Source organism: Triticum dicoccoides, chromosome 1A (assembly GCF_002162155.2).
Source record: "Triticum dicoccoides isolate Atlit2015 ecotype Zavitan chromosome 1A, WEW_v2.0, whole genome shotgun sequence".
NCBI classification, from domain to species: domain Eukaryota; kingdom Viridiplantae; phylum Streptophyta; class Magnoliopsida; order Poales; family Poaceae; genus Triticum; species Triticum dicoccoides.
In genome coordinates this window covers 143381945-143397560 of record NC_041380.1, presented here as the reverse complement: position 1 = coordinate 143397560, position 15616 = coordinate 143381945, and positions in this window count along the sequence as shown.

Sequence of the window (15616 nt, the reverse complement as noted above, 5' to 3'; positions counted from 1 at the left end):
CCAGCCTAGACGCACAGTTCATGACCCCCTACCCGAGATCTGCCGGTTTTGACACTGACATTGGTGCTTTCATTGAGAGTTCCTCTGTGTCGTCGATGTTAGGCTTGATGGCTCCTACTATCATCGATAGCGATGCGGTCCAGGGTGAGACTTTTCTCCCTGGACAGATCTTTGTATTCGGCGGCTTTGCACTGCGGGCTAATTCGCTTGGCCATCTGGAGCAGATTGAAAGTTACGCCCCTGGCCGTCAGGTCAGATTTGGAAGTTTGAACTACACGGCCGACATCCGCGGAGACTTGATCTTCGACGGATTCGAGCCACAGCCGGACGCGCCGCACTATCACGATGGGTATGACCTAGCTGTGCCGCCGAACAGTACCCCAGAGGCCGCGCCCGCATCAGCTCCGACCCTTAGCTCGGAGCCAACTGCGCCAATCGAGGACGGGTGGTTAGACACCGCCTCAGGGGCTGCAGTCTCAACGGTGATCGAGCCGAACACCAGCCTAATCCTATGCGCAGCCCGTGACTCCAAGGTGCCAGACTCTTTTTTTAACTCCGAACCGCCCGCGCCCCGGCCAATCGAATCTGATTGGGCGCCGATCATGGAATTCACCGCCGCGGATATCTTTCAGCACTCGCCCTTCGGCGACATTCTGAATTCACTAAGGTCTCTCTCTTTGTCAGGAGAGCCCTGGCCGGATTATGGCCAACAGGATTGGGATGCGGACGATGAAGAAATTCAATGCCCACCCACCACCCACTTCGTAGCCACTGTCGATGATTTAACCGACATGCTCGACTTCGACTCCGAAGACATCAACGGTATGGACGACGATGTAGGAGACGAACATGAACCAGCGCCTACAAGACACTGGAAAGCCACCTCGTCATATGACATATACATGGTGGATACACCCAAAGAAGGCAATGGCGATGAGATAGTGGAGGATGACCCCTCCAAGAAACAATCCAAGCGCCGACGTCAGCGGCGCCACTCTAAGTCCCGCCAAAGAAAAAGTGGTGATACCGACACAGGAGATAATAACACTTCGGATAGTGCCGATGACAACAACAATCCCCTCCAGCATGATAGAGCAGGAGGAGGGAGGAGCCAGCTCTCCTGAGACAGCGGCAGACAGAGAGGAGGAGGATGACAATTACATGCCCCCTCCGAAGACGAGGCAAGCCTCGGCGACGATGAATTCGCCGTACCAGAGGATCCCGTCAAACAAGAGTGCTTCAAGCGCCGGCTTATGGCCACGGCAAATAGCTTGAAGAAAAAGCAGCAGCAGCTTCAAGCTGATCAAGATCTGCTAGCTGACAGATGGACTGAAGTCCTCGCGCCGAGGAATATAAACTCGAGCGCCCCTCCAAGAATTACCCAAAGTGCAGGTTACTACCCCGACTGGAGGAAGAAGCGTATGATACAGCTGATCGGCCACCTCGTGGCCGCGATAGAGAGGCATTCCAGCCAAAAGCTCAGCCTCCACCCCGACGCCATTCAAATAAAAAGGCATGGGGAGATACGCCAGACCTGCAAGACATATTGGAGGACAAAGCAAAGCATGCAAGATCGATCTATGGATCACGACGGCGCACCACTCTGCAAGACGATAAACGTCACGCCGGATACAGTAAAAGCAAATCCGGCCAGGCCGAACACAGCGGGCAAGACCCATTCGAGCTGCGTCCGATATAGCCCAATACAGAGGCGCCGCACACCCCTTATGCTTCACAGACAAAGTAATGGCACATCAATTCCCAGAAGGTTTCAAACCTGTAAATATTGAATCATATGACGGCACAATAGATCCCACTGTATGGATTGAGGATTTCCTCCTCCACATCCACATGGCCCGCGGTGATGACTTACACACCATCAAATACCTCCCACTAAAGCTCAAAGGACCAGCGCGGCATTGGCTTAACAGCTTGCTAGCGGACTCCATTAGCTGTTGGGAAGATCTGGAAGCCGCATTCCTCGACAACTTTTAGGGCATTTATGTGCGACCACTAGACGCTGATGACTTGAGCCACATAATTCAGCAGCCAGAAGAGTCGGCCAAGCAATTCTGGACTCGGTTTCTTACAAAGAAAAATCAAATCGTCGACTGTCCGGATGCGGAGGCCTTAGCGGCTTTCAAACACAACATCCGAGACGAGTGGCTAGCCTGGCACCTTGGTCAGGAAAAGCCGAAATCTATGGCAGCTCTCACGACGCTCATGACCCGCTTTTGTGCGGGAGAAGACAACTGGCTGGCTCGCAGTAATAACATATCAAAGAACCATGGTACCTTAGATACCAAGGACGGCAATAGCAGGTCACGTCGCAACAAACATAAGCGCCGCATTAACAGCGAAAATACTAAGGATACGGCAGTCAATGCCGGATTCAAAGGCTCTAAACCAGGTCAGCGGAAAAAGGCATTCAAACAAAGTACGCCGGGTCCGTCCAGCTTGGACCGTATACTCGATCGCTCGTGTCAAATACACGGCACCCCAGACAAGCCAGCCAATCACACCAACAGGGATTGTTGGGTGTTCAAGCAGGCCGGCAAGTTAATTGCCGAAAACAAGGACAAGGGGCCGCATAGCGATGATGAGGAGGAGCCCCGGCAGTCGCACACTAGAGGACAGAAGAGGTTTCCCCGCAAGTGCGGACGGTGAACATGATATACGCAACCCACATCCCCAAGAGGGAGCGGAAGCGTGCGCTCAGGGACGTATATGCATTGGAGCCAGTCGCCCCAAAGTTCAACCCTTGGTCCTCCTGTGCGATCACCTTCGATCGCAGGGACCACCCCACTAGTATCCATCATGGCAGATTCGCCGCACTGGTCCTAGACCCAATAATTGACGGATTTCACCTCACTCGAGTCCTTATGGATGGCGGCAGCAGCCTGAACCTGCTTTATCAGGACACAGTGTGCAAAATGGGTATAGACCCCTCAAGGATCAAACCCACAAAAATGACCTTTAAAGGCGTCATTCCAGGTGTGGAGGCCCATTGCACAGGCTCAATTACACTGGAAGTGGTCTTCGGATCCCCGGATAACTTCTGAAGAGAAGAGTTAATCTTCGATATAGTCCCATTCCGCAGTGGTTATCACGCGCTGCTCAGGCGAACCGCATTTGCTAGATACAATGCGGTACCGCATTATGCATACCTCAAGCTCATGATGCCAGGACCTCGCGGAGTTATTACAGTAGATGGAAACACAGAGCGCTCCCTCCGAACAGAGGAGCACACCGCGGCCCTCGCAGCAGAAGCACAAAGCAGCCTCTCAAGGCAATCAACCAGTTCGGCGCTTCAAAGCCCGGACACCTTCAAGCGCTCTCGGGGCAATCGGCAAATAGACGACCTGGCGCGATCTGAGCTCGCGTAGCAATACGGCGGCCACCCCAATCCCATCCTAGTGGCGAAACTCGTGCCGCGCGTACATAATTACGCATTAAAAATACCATGGGCACAGATGGGGAGCGGGCACAACTGCGGCACGCCCCAAGACGCGGCTTAAACCGCACTAGGGGCTTCCCGTTTGGTTATTTTTCTTTTTTTTCAGGACCTTAATCTCTGGAAACACTGTCCGGCAGCACTATTGCCGAACACATGATGCAGTAACCAAGGAGGCAGACAGCTACGTCATACCACGGAATTCACAGGTGGATTACAATAACGAGCGAAATATTTGATTTAATATCATTCCTCAGCTTGCCCTTGGAAGGGAGATAGTCCTACTCTTTGCTTATCGCACTATCTATATCATTCTGCTTTAACGCAATTTTTTGAATAAACAATGCATGACATTACGACTATTATTACATTCTTGTTATATATATATATATATATATATATATATATATATATGTATGTATGTATGTATGTGTGTGTGTGTGTGTTCATTAATGACGCCTTGCAACCGTACACTCTGGTACGACCAATACACCAGGGGCTTACGTACCCCACAATGCGGTGTGAAAAGTCCGAACAATTTCACAAGTGCGGCACCCCGAACTTATAGCATTATATGCATCAGCTCCGAATCATGTCTTTGGTCAAATGTTGGGTTTGCCCGGCTCCTATGTTTTGGTACCTTACGTTCCGCTCTATCGGCTAAGGTAGCGCTAGGAGAACTACTGCGATTATGCCCCGGTTCTGCTGGGTTCAGCACATCAGTAGAGAAAGCTAAAGCTGACTGTCATGATAAGGCGAGAGACTGGTCGCTGTTTGGCGAGGTTTTCGAGTCCCTAAAGACTTATGCCGCTTAGAGCGAGAGGCCGGCCCTGTCCGGCTTAAAGGCGTGTATCGCGCCCCAAATTCGGCCTTCCGAATACCAGGGGCTTCGCCGAAATTTAAAATTATAGAATTCTATGGCTAAGTGAGAGTGATAAAGCATTATTAGTCTGGTTGCCTTGTTCGCTGTGCTGAGCACCTCCCTCGAAGGACCCAAACATGGGAACAATAGTGCTCAGGTTTACCCCGAACACCCCAGCACTCGTGGCATGGGGGCAGAAGCCGAGGACTAGCCATCTCTAATATTATAAACAGCCAAACAGAAGGTAATATTTTAAATTCAAACAAGCGTTACATAGCGCATATGAAACAAGTTTTCATAAATACAGGATAAAACGAGCAAGTCTCATTCAAATATTACATCTTTTGAACACTCGTCCGCAATAAAATGGGCACCCGGCAAAACACCCTCGTAGTACATCTCGGGGTGGCGGTGCTCCTTGCCCTCCGGCGGCCCCTCCTTGATCAGCTTCACGGCGTCTAGCTTGACCCACTGCAATTTCACACGGGCAAAAGCCCCGCGTGCACCTTCAATGCAGACAGATTGCTTGACGACCTCCAGCCATGGGCAGGCATCCACAAGCCGCCTCACCAGGCTGAAGAAGCTGTTCGGAAGGGCGTCGCCAGGCCACAGCCGGACTATAAAGCTCTTCATGGCCCGATCGGCCGCCTTATGTAGCTCGACCATCTGCTTCAGCTGGTCGCTCATTGGCACCGGGTGTTCGGCCTCAGCATATTGAGACCAGAACAGCTTCTCTGTTGAGCTTCCATCCTCGGCCTGGTAAAATTCTGCGGCATCGGACATGCTGCGGGGCAAATCTGAGAATGCTCCTGGAGAGCTCCCGATTCGGGTAAGTAATCGGTAATTTACTTTTACATGCTTGTTTTGCATATAGAAAGCCTTACCCGCCGCTATCTTCTTCATTGCGTCAATCTCCTGGAGGGCTTTTTGGGCTTCAGCCTTGGCACTTCTTGCGCTCTCGAGGGCTGCGACAAGCTCAGGCTCCCGCGTCTTTGAGTCAAGCTCCAATGCCTCGTGCTTCGCCACGAGAGCCTGGAGCTCTTCCTGCACCTCGCCCACCCGAGCCTCGTGCTTCTCTCGCTCGGTGCGCTCCTTGGCCACTATATCCTCGGCCTTGGTTAGCACTTGCTTCAGGGTCGCCACCTCGGTCGTGGCCCCTGGCAAATATACGTTGATCCTGTCATTTTGCAATTGCGTCTTCTTTTATATATACATATCTATAGACAGGGTATTACTTACCCTTGTTCTCCTCGAGCTGCCTCTTGGCAAGGCCGAGCTCTTTCCTGGACCCCTCGAGGTCCTGCTTCAGTACGGTGACCTCCGCCGTCAGTGCGGCGGATGCCAGCAGCGAAGCCTGCATATGCATATTGACATACTTATATTAGACTCATGCGATATTATTTGATCCTCTGCTCGGCTTTTCTTTGTGAACACCGAACAAAGCATTAGGGGCTACTGTCTATGCGGTAATATTTCTACTACATTTTAAAACACTTACTTCAAAGCCTGTTAGAAGGCTGGCACAGGCTTCAGTCAATCCGCTCTTGGCGGATTGAACCTTCTGGATCACCGCACTCATGATAGTGCAGTGCTCCTCGTCGATGGAAGCGCTGTGAAGCGCTTCCAGCAGATTGTCCGGCGCCTCTGGATGGACAGAGGTCACCGGCACAGGCGTCTTGCCCCTCTTAGAAGGAGGCCGCCTTCCCGAGCCTGGAACCACTGGAGGGTCCGGCGCAGTGTTCGGCTGAGGGCCGAACTCGGAGCTCTTAGGGGCCCCGTCCCCTCGGCTCCCGGAGTCCGGAAGGTCGCCTTGAGGCGCCTCCAGGACTGTCTCCCGTCGACCCGGTGCCTCTTGAGACAGCACCTCGGCGTCGTCAGCAGGATGAGGGGAGGTGGCGGTCGGGACTGGATCGCTATCCATGTCCGACGAGCCCAGGGAGCCGTCCTATGATACATCGATGCTGGTTCGCAGCGGCCTGCATAATCATGTTTGGCGTTAGGGAAAGTATTGCGACAAAGGAATGCTACGAGTTACTCTGGTATCCGAATACTTACGATCTCCCCAGGGGCTTTGCCCTGGGCAACCACTCGTCTTCGTCTTCGTCGGCGGTGGTCGAGCTGTTCGGAAGGAGAGTCCTTCCCTTCTTTGACCCTTTGCCCCCCCCCCCCCGGTTAGGGCGGCCTTCCTTTTCTTATCTCCCGCTGCAGGAGGGGGAGCATCTTTTTCTTCTTCCTCGTCTTCGGGGGAGGAGTGCGCCGCAGAGTCATCGGACGGTGAGTCCGACGACGCCCGGCGTCGGGAACTCCTTCGGGTTCCCTTGGCCTTCTTGGTCTTCTCCGGCACCGTATAAGGAGCCGGGGTCAGCATCTTCGCCAGAAGAGCGTCTGCTGGGCCTTCGGGCAAAGGAGCCGGACAATCGATCTGTCCGGCCGTCTCCTGCCAGTCCTGTCAAAGGTACGGGAGTTTAGATCCCACATGGAGTCAACCTATAAAAAATAAGTATCCTGCGAGAGGTAAAGCAGTTTACCGCTTTGGCTTGGCGCTTCGGGCTGAATCCACGATCCTTTTGAACAGCACCCTCCAGGCATCTTCATGAGTTGTGCCGAAAATCCTGTTTAGAGTTCGGTGTCATGCCGGGTCGAACTCCCACAAGTTGAAATCCCGTTGTTGGCACGGGAGAATCCGGCGGTGGAGCATGACCTGGACCATGTTGACAAGTTTGAGCTTCTTGTTCACCATGTTTTGAATACATGTTTGGAGTCCGGTCAACTCTTCCAAACTACACCAGGACAGGCCCTTCTCTTTCCAGGAGGTGAGCCGTGTGGGGATGCCAGATCGGAACTCGGGGGCCGCCGCCCATACAGGGTCGCGCGGCTCGGTGATGTAGAACCACCCCGATTGCCACCCCTTTATGGTTTCCACAAAGGAGCCCTCGAGCCATGTTACGTTGGGCATCTTGCCCACCATGGCGCCTCCGCACTCCGCCTGGCGGCCGCCCACCACCTTCGGCTTGACATTGAAGGTCTTTAACCATAAGCCGAAGTGGGTCTTGATGTGAAGGAAGGCCTCGCACACGACGATAAACGCCGAGATGTTGAGGATGAAGTTCGGGGCCAGATCATGGAAATCCAGGTCGTAATAGAACATGAGCCCCTGGACGAATGGATGGAGAGGGAATCCTAGTCCGTGGAGGAAATGGGTGAGGAACACTACCCTCTCATGGGGCCTGGGGGTGGGGATGAGCTGCCCCTCATCTGGGAGCCGGTGCGCGATGTCGTCGGGCAGGTATCCGGCTCTCCTCAGTTTCTTGATGTCTCCCTCCGTGACGGAGGAGACCATCCACCTGCCTCCCGCTCCAGACATGGTTGGAGAAGGTTGAGGTGGGAAGTGTGGACTTGGGCGCTAGAGCTCGAGTGTGCAAAAACGGATGAGCAAAGGAGGAAGAAGGCGTGGATAGGAAGGTGAATCCTTATCCCTTTATATGGGCGGACGAAACTAAGCGTTCCCACTTGCCTGGTAAAACTCTCTTATCCACCAAGCGTCGTAATTGATGGCGCGGTTGGGTTACCCACGCCCGTATTGATGAGAATCCCGTAATAAGGGGACACGATCTCTGCTTTGACGAGACGTGTCAAAAAATGGCCTCGCGTTATGTGCGGGGCTGGTTAAAGGAAACGGTTCGAATAATCACTGGGCCATGACATAACGTCATGCTACCAAAACAAGTCAGCAAATTAGATCTATAAAAATATTATTATCTCTACGGTGGAATGTGGAACTTATTTTGCAGGGTCGGACACTATCCTCGTATTCAAATTCTTCTGTGATGTATTCGGAGAAGGAACCCACCTTGCAATGCCGAAGACAATACTGCACGCCGGACTCATCGTCATTGAAGCCTGGTTCACGGGATACTGAGGGAGTCCTGTATTAGGGGGTCTCCGGACAGCCGGACTATCTCTATTGGCCGGACTGTTAGACTACGAAGATACAAGATTGAAGACTTCATCTCGTGTCCGGATGGGACTCTACTTGGCGTGGAAGGCAAGCTAGGCAATACGGATATGGATACCTCCTCCTTTGTAACCGACCTTGTGTAACCCTAACCCTCTCCGGTGTCTATATAAACCGAAGGGTTTTAGTCCATAGGACAACAACCACAACATACAATCATACCATAGGCTAGCTTCTAGGGTTTAGCCTCTCTGATCTCGTGGTAGATCTACTCTTGTACTACCCATATCATCAATATTAATCAAGCAGGACATAGGGTTTTACCTCCATCAAGAGGGCCCGGACCTGGGTAAAACATTGTGTCCCCTGCCTCCTGTTACCATCCGGCCTAGACGCACAGTTCAGGACCCCCTACCCGAGATCCGCCGGTTTTGACACCGACACTAAGTTTGCTAGCTAATGCTTGGATGAGTTTGATGACTTTATGGTTAAACAAGAAAACTTCAATGCTTATGTTGGTAGACAATTGAAACACAATGCTGATATGCTTGAACACTTGAGTGATTATATGTCTAGAGTTAAAGGTGAACTTAAACTTATTAGTAAAGATGCTTCTATGGTTACCACTCAAGTAGAACAAGTACTTAAAGCTCAGAATGATTTGCTCAATGAATTAAATAATAGGAAAAATGATAATGTTGTTAGAGTTATGACTAGAGGTGGTAAAATGACTCAGGAACCTTTGTATCCTGAGGGCCATCCTAAGAGAGTTGAGCAAGATTCTCAGAGAATTAATATTGATGCACCTAGTCCTTCTAAGAGGAAGAAAAAGAAAAATGATAGGACTTTGCATGCTTCTAGTGAACCTGTTGTTGACACACCTGAGAATCCCAATGATATTTCTATTTCTGATGCTGAAACACAATCTGGTAATGAACACGAACCTAGTGATAATGTTAATGATGATGTTCATGTTGATGCTCAACCTAGCAATGACAATTATGTAGAGATTGAACCTGCTTTTGATCTTGATAACCCACAATCAAAGAATCAACGTTATGATAAGAGAGACATTGTTGCTAGGAAGCACGGTAAAGAAAGAGAACCATGGGTTCAGAAACCCATGCCTTTTCCTCCTAAACCATCTAAGAAAAAGGATGATGAGGATTTTGAGCGCTTTGCTGAAATAATTAGATCTATCTTTTTGCGTATGCGTTTGACTGATATGCTTAAAATGAACCCTTATGCTAAGTATATGAAAGATATTGTTACAAATAAAAGAAAGATACCAGAAGCTGAAATTTCCACCATGCTTGCTAATTATACTTTTAAGACTGGAATACCAAAGAAACAAGGAGATCTAGGAGTCCTGACTATACCATGCTCCATTAAAAGAAACTATGTTAAAACTGCTTTATGTGATCTTGGGGCCGGTGTTAGTGTTATGCCTCTCCTCTTTATATCGTAGACTTGATTTGAATAAGTTGACACCTACAGAAATATCTTTGCAAATGGCTCACAAATCAACTGCTATACGTGTCAGTATTTGTGAGGATGTGCCTGTTGTGGTTGCAAACTTTACTATTTTAATGGACTTTGTTATTCTTGATATTCCCGAGGATGATAGTATGTCGATTATCCTTGGTAGACCCTTTTTGAATACTGCAGGGGCTGTTATTGATTGCAACAAAGGCAATGTCACTTTTCATGTTAATGGTAATGAGCATACGGTACACTTTCCGAGGAAACAACCTCAAGTCCATAGTATAAATTCTATTGGAAAATTTTCAATAATCACTGTTGGAGGTTTTGAATTTCCTCTTCCTACTGTCAAGAAGAAATATGATATTCTTATTGTTGGGGATGTGCATATCCCCATTGAGGCAACCTAGTGTTATTCGAAAATTCTTCGGTTTCATGTTATTCAAAATGAGTTTGTTAACAAGACCTGATCAACCTTGTTAGTGGATTCCTTTTGAGGAGCATGATATGGATGAAGTTAGAAAACACAACCTTCTGTACCCTCCTTTTACTTTCTGTTATTTATGTTAAATAAAGCAATAATAGTATTTTCTGTCTGTTTTCTGAATTATCCATGCAATAAAAAAATACCCCGAAAATAAAAGTTCTCCAAATGCCCTGAAAATTAAATATGAATTTTTCTAGAATATTTGAGAATATCTGGCACTGAGAACACAACAGGGGGAGCAGCCACGTGCCCACGAGGGTGGAGGGCGCCCCCCCCCCCTACCTCGTGGACCCCACGTGGGTCCCCTCCACTTATCCTTTTACCACACACTTCGTCCTGCTCCAAAAAATCACTAGCCAACTCGAACCCAAGTTCTTGCTCATCTTGCTACCATTTTCGATCTCCTTGCTCAAAGCTCCTCTCACAAAACTGCTTTGGGGGATTGTTCTTTGGTATGTGACTCCTCCAATGGTCCAATTAGTTTTTGTTCTAGTGATTTATTTATTGCAAATTTTTGCTGCTTAGGTGACCCTGTTCTTGAGCTTGCATGTCAAATTTATGTGGTCAAAAGTAGTTTTAATGCATGATATGGCCTCTAGGCACTTGTAGGAGTAGTTGGTATCAATCTTGTTGAGTTTGGTTCACTTTTATTTTTGAGTTACTAAAAATTTCAGAAATTTTTCAGAGGAAGAAATATGTTTAGGAAAATGTACAAGGGTGGTTCCTCAAAGAAACAAGGACCCAGGCCCGCAATACGCTAGCCGGAGAATGAACTACCAAGGGACGCTCAAGTGCGGCCTTGTGAATGGCCGTCAGAGGACTTCATGGTTCGAGCAGGAATAAAGGAGGAATTTGACGCATATGTGTGTAACGCTGATCTTGAGATCTTCGAGGCAGATAAGTGTCGTCAGTACTACTACCTCACTGATTCCTTTGTGAGAAGGTTTGAATTTACATCATCACGCAATTCTCAAACTGTCCTATTTGACCTTTATGATAAATCTTATACCATGGACTTAGAAGATTTTAATACTGCTTATAAACTCCCACAGTGGGGTAATGTTAGTGAACCTCGTAAATCTGAATATAAGGATTTTCTTGCTATCACTGTGGGGGAATCTAGGGAAATCACGCAAGCTACCGTAGGGAGCATTCATTTTCCTGATATCCATTATTTTGCTCTCTTTATAGGTAGATGCATAAATGGTAAGGATGAGGCATGTCACATGTGTGTGCTAGATCCTAGTGTTCTCAAGAGTTCTGTGTTAGGACATAGACAATATAACTTGGGGGCCATTGTTTCACCTAGGTTGCATAATAACAAAATTAATGGAGATTTCTTTGGTGGAATTTATGCAACCCGTTTAGCTGATTTTCCTGAGATACCCATTCATGGATATGATATTGAGTTGCCTCCTGCTTATTTAGATTATGATGCTATGGTTCTTCATCATTTCGTTCAGAGGAACAATCAGTCCCTCCAGTATCGACTAATCTTTGACAGACGACGCACCTATCACGTCGATCTCCCTTCTCCTGCTTTCTTTGACTTTCTGGAAAAAAGGAGATATGTAATAACCAGGGAGGAGGCGGACAAGTACGAGAGGAGGACAGAGGAAGCCTGCCTCCAAGCCGCAGCTCTTCAGGCAGTAGCTGATGCATCACAGTACGACCCCAGCTTCAACTTCGGATACCCACCAGGCCATCCATGGGCATAGACCAACTTAGGCCAAAAGCCTAAGCTTGGGGGAGTACGTATCTCTCACCGACATTATATTCATGTTCACACACTCATGCCAGTTGTCGGTGCTCATACTTTTTCATTGTATCATCCATGCTAGTTTATTTTCGTTTTAAGCTTTTCTTCTTGTGTGTTTGAAAAACCTTAAGAAAAACCAAAAAAAATTAGTTGTAGCTTTTAGTTAGTTTACTTTCCATGCTTGTAGTAGTAGTAAATTAAAAGAAAACCCAAAAAGATTTCTCGTTCTTCTTTTGCTTGTTGGGAGCTTTCCCGTGTAAATAGTTTTATTTTATTTCTTTCCTTTGGGGGTTGAGAGGAGAAGACCATAATGAAAATGTTGAGTGGATCTTATATGCATTATTGTTGATCTAACAAAGAGCCCATATTACCTTGTCTTCTCTCTTGAATTGAATGCTTGCAGATTCCAGCTTAGTCCAATGCACGTGCACTATTATTATTATCCACACTATTTGGTCGTGCAAGTGAAAGGCAATAATGATGATATATGATGAACTGATTGAGATGAGAAAAGCTGGTATGAATTTGACCGCTCTTGTTTTTGTAAATATGATTAGTTCATCGCTCCTGATTTAGCCTATTATGAAAGAAACATATTTATAATGACAATTAGAGATTGTAGTTGCTTATGCCATGCTTAATTAGCTTGGAGTTTATAATGGTTTACCTTGCATGCCAACATGCTATTAAAATGGTTGTGATGTGGTATGATAGGGTGGTATCCTCCTTTGAACGATTCGAGTGGCTTGACTTGGCACATGTTCATGCACGTAGTTGAAACAAAATCAACACAGCCTCTATGATATTTATGTTCATGGTGCATTATATCCTACTCATGCTTGCATTCCGTGTTGATTAATTTTAATGCATGTTCATGAATGTTGTCGCTATCTAGCTGGTCGCTTCCCAGTCTTTTTCTAGCCTTCACTTGTACTAAGCGGGAATACTGCTTGTGCATCCAATTCCATAAACCCCAATGTTATTCCATATGAGTCCATCATAAATTCCTATATACGGTATCTACCTGCCGTTCGAAGTAAATTTGTATGTGCCAAACTCTAAACCTTCAAAATAACATTCTGTTTTGTATGCTTGAATAGCTCATGTATCAACTAGGGTTGTCTGTATCCTCCATGCTAGGCAGGTTATTCTCAAGAGGAGTGGACTCCGCTCCTCATTCATGAGAAAATGGCTGGTCACCGGGATACCCATTCCCATGCTCAAATCAAATCAAAATAATTGCAAACAAAACTCCCCAGGATTATTGTTAGTTGGAGGCACCCATTGTATCGGGCAAGCCATGGATTGATGCTTGTTGGTGGTGGGGGAGTATAATCTTTACCATTCTACTTGGGAACCGCCTATAATGTGTGTAGCATGGAAGATATCGAGATCTTTCGGTTGTTATGTTGACAATGAAAGTATACCACTCAAAATATTATTCATCTCTATTTCAAAACCGAGCTCTGGCACCTCTACAAATCCCTGCCTCCCTCTGCGAAGGGCTTATCCATTTACTTTTATGCCGAGTCATCATCCTGTTATTAAAAAGTACCAGTTGGAGAGCACCGCTGCCATTTGCATCCATTACTGTTAGTTTACATTGAGTATGACTGTGACTAGATCTCTTTTACCATGAATTACAATGTCTAGTCAGTCCTTGATCTTTAAAGGTGCTCAGCATTTATGTTTTGCGGTCTCGGAAAGGGCTAGCGAGATACCATCTTGTTATATCATATTATGATTGTTTTAGGAAAGTGTTGTCATCCGAGATTTGTTATTGTTGCTTGCTAGTTGATTATGTCATTGATATGAGTAAACATCAGACCTAAATGTTATTGTGAATATGGTTAGTTCATAATCTTTGCTGAAAACCTGAATGCTGGCTTTACGTATCTACAACAACAAGAGCTAACAGAGTTTGTAAAAGTTTTTCTTTATCACTTTTAGTTTATCAACTGAATTGCTTGAGGACAAGCAAAGGTTTAAGCTTGGGGGAGTTTATACGTCTCCGTCGTATCTACTTTTCCAAACACTTTTGCCCTTGTTTTGGACTCTAACTTGCATGATTTGAATGGAACTAACCCGGACTGACGCTGTTTTCAGCAGAATTGCCATGGTGTTATTTTTGTGCAGAAATAAATGTTCTCGGAATGACCTGAAAATCAACGGAGATTATTTTTGGAATATATAAAAAATACTGGAAGAAGAATCCACGTCAGGGGGCCCACACCCTATCCACGAGGGTGGGGGCGCGCCTACCCCCCTTGGTGCGCCCCCTGCCTCGTGGGCCCCCTGACGCTCCACCGACCTCAACTCCAACTCCATATATTCGTGTTTTGGGAGAAAAAATCGGAGAGAAGGATTCATCGCATTTTACGATACAAAGCCGCCGCCAAGCCATAAACTCTCTCGGGAGGGCTGATCTGGAGTCCATTCGGGGCTCCGGACAGGGGAATCCGTCGGCATCGTCATCATCAACCTTCCTCCATCACCAATTTCATGATGTTCATCGCCGTGTGTGAGTAATTCCATCATAGGCTTGCTGGACGGTGATGGGTTGGATGAGATTTATCATGTAATCGAGTTAGTTTTGTTAGGGTTTGATCCCTAGTATCCACTATGTTCTGAGATTGATGTTGCTATAACTTTGCTATGCTTAATGCTTGTCACTAGGTCCCGAGTGCCATGATTTCAGATCTGAACCTATTTATGTTTTCATGAATATATGTGAGTTCTTGATCCTATCTTGCAAGTCTATAGTCACCTATTATGTGTTATGGTCCGTTAACCCCGAAGTGACAATAATCGGGACCATTACTGGTGATGACCTTAGTTTGAGGAGTTCATGTATTCACTATATGTTAATGCTTTAGTCCGGTACTCTATTAAAAGGAGGCCTTAATATCCCTTAGTTTCCAATAGGACCCCGCTGCCATGAGAGGGTAGGACAAAAGATGTCATGCAAGTTCTTTTCCATAAGCATGTATGACTATATTTTTGGAATACATGCCTACATCACATTGATGAACCGGAGCTAGTTCGGTGTCACCCTATGTTATAACTGTTGCATGATTGATCGCATCCGACATAATTATCCATCATTGATCCAATGCCTACGAGCTTTTAATATATTGTTCTTCGCTTATTTACTTTTCCGTTGTTACTATTACAATCACTATAAAACCAAAAATATTACTTTTGCTACCATTACCACTACTATCATATTACTTTGCTACTAAATACCTTACTGCAGATATTAAGTTTCCAGGTGTGGTTGAATTGACGACTCAGCGGCTAATACTTGAGAATATTCTTTGGCTCCCCTTGTGTCGAATCAATAAATTTGGGTTGAATACTCTACCCTCGAAAACTGTTGCGATCCCCTATACTTGTGGGTTATCATCCTCCATGCAGATGTTGAGGCCAGCGGCATCATTTCTGTCTCGATCACATTAGAGACGTCGCGGCTGGCCATCTCACCTTTGCAATTTCTTCGTTTTCTACCTCTTCTCTATTGAAATCGACTAAAACGATTTCCCAAGGATTAGCAAACATGAACAAATTAATGTACTTCCACAAATTGACCGCATAAAGTACCATTACAAAATACTCAA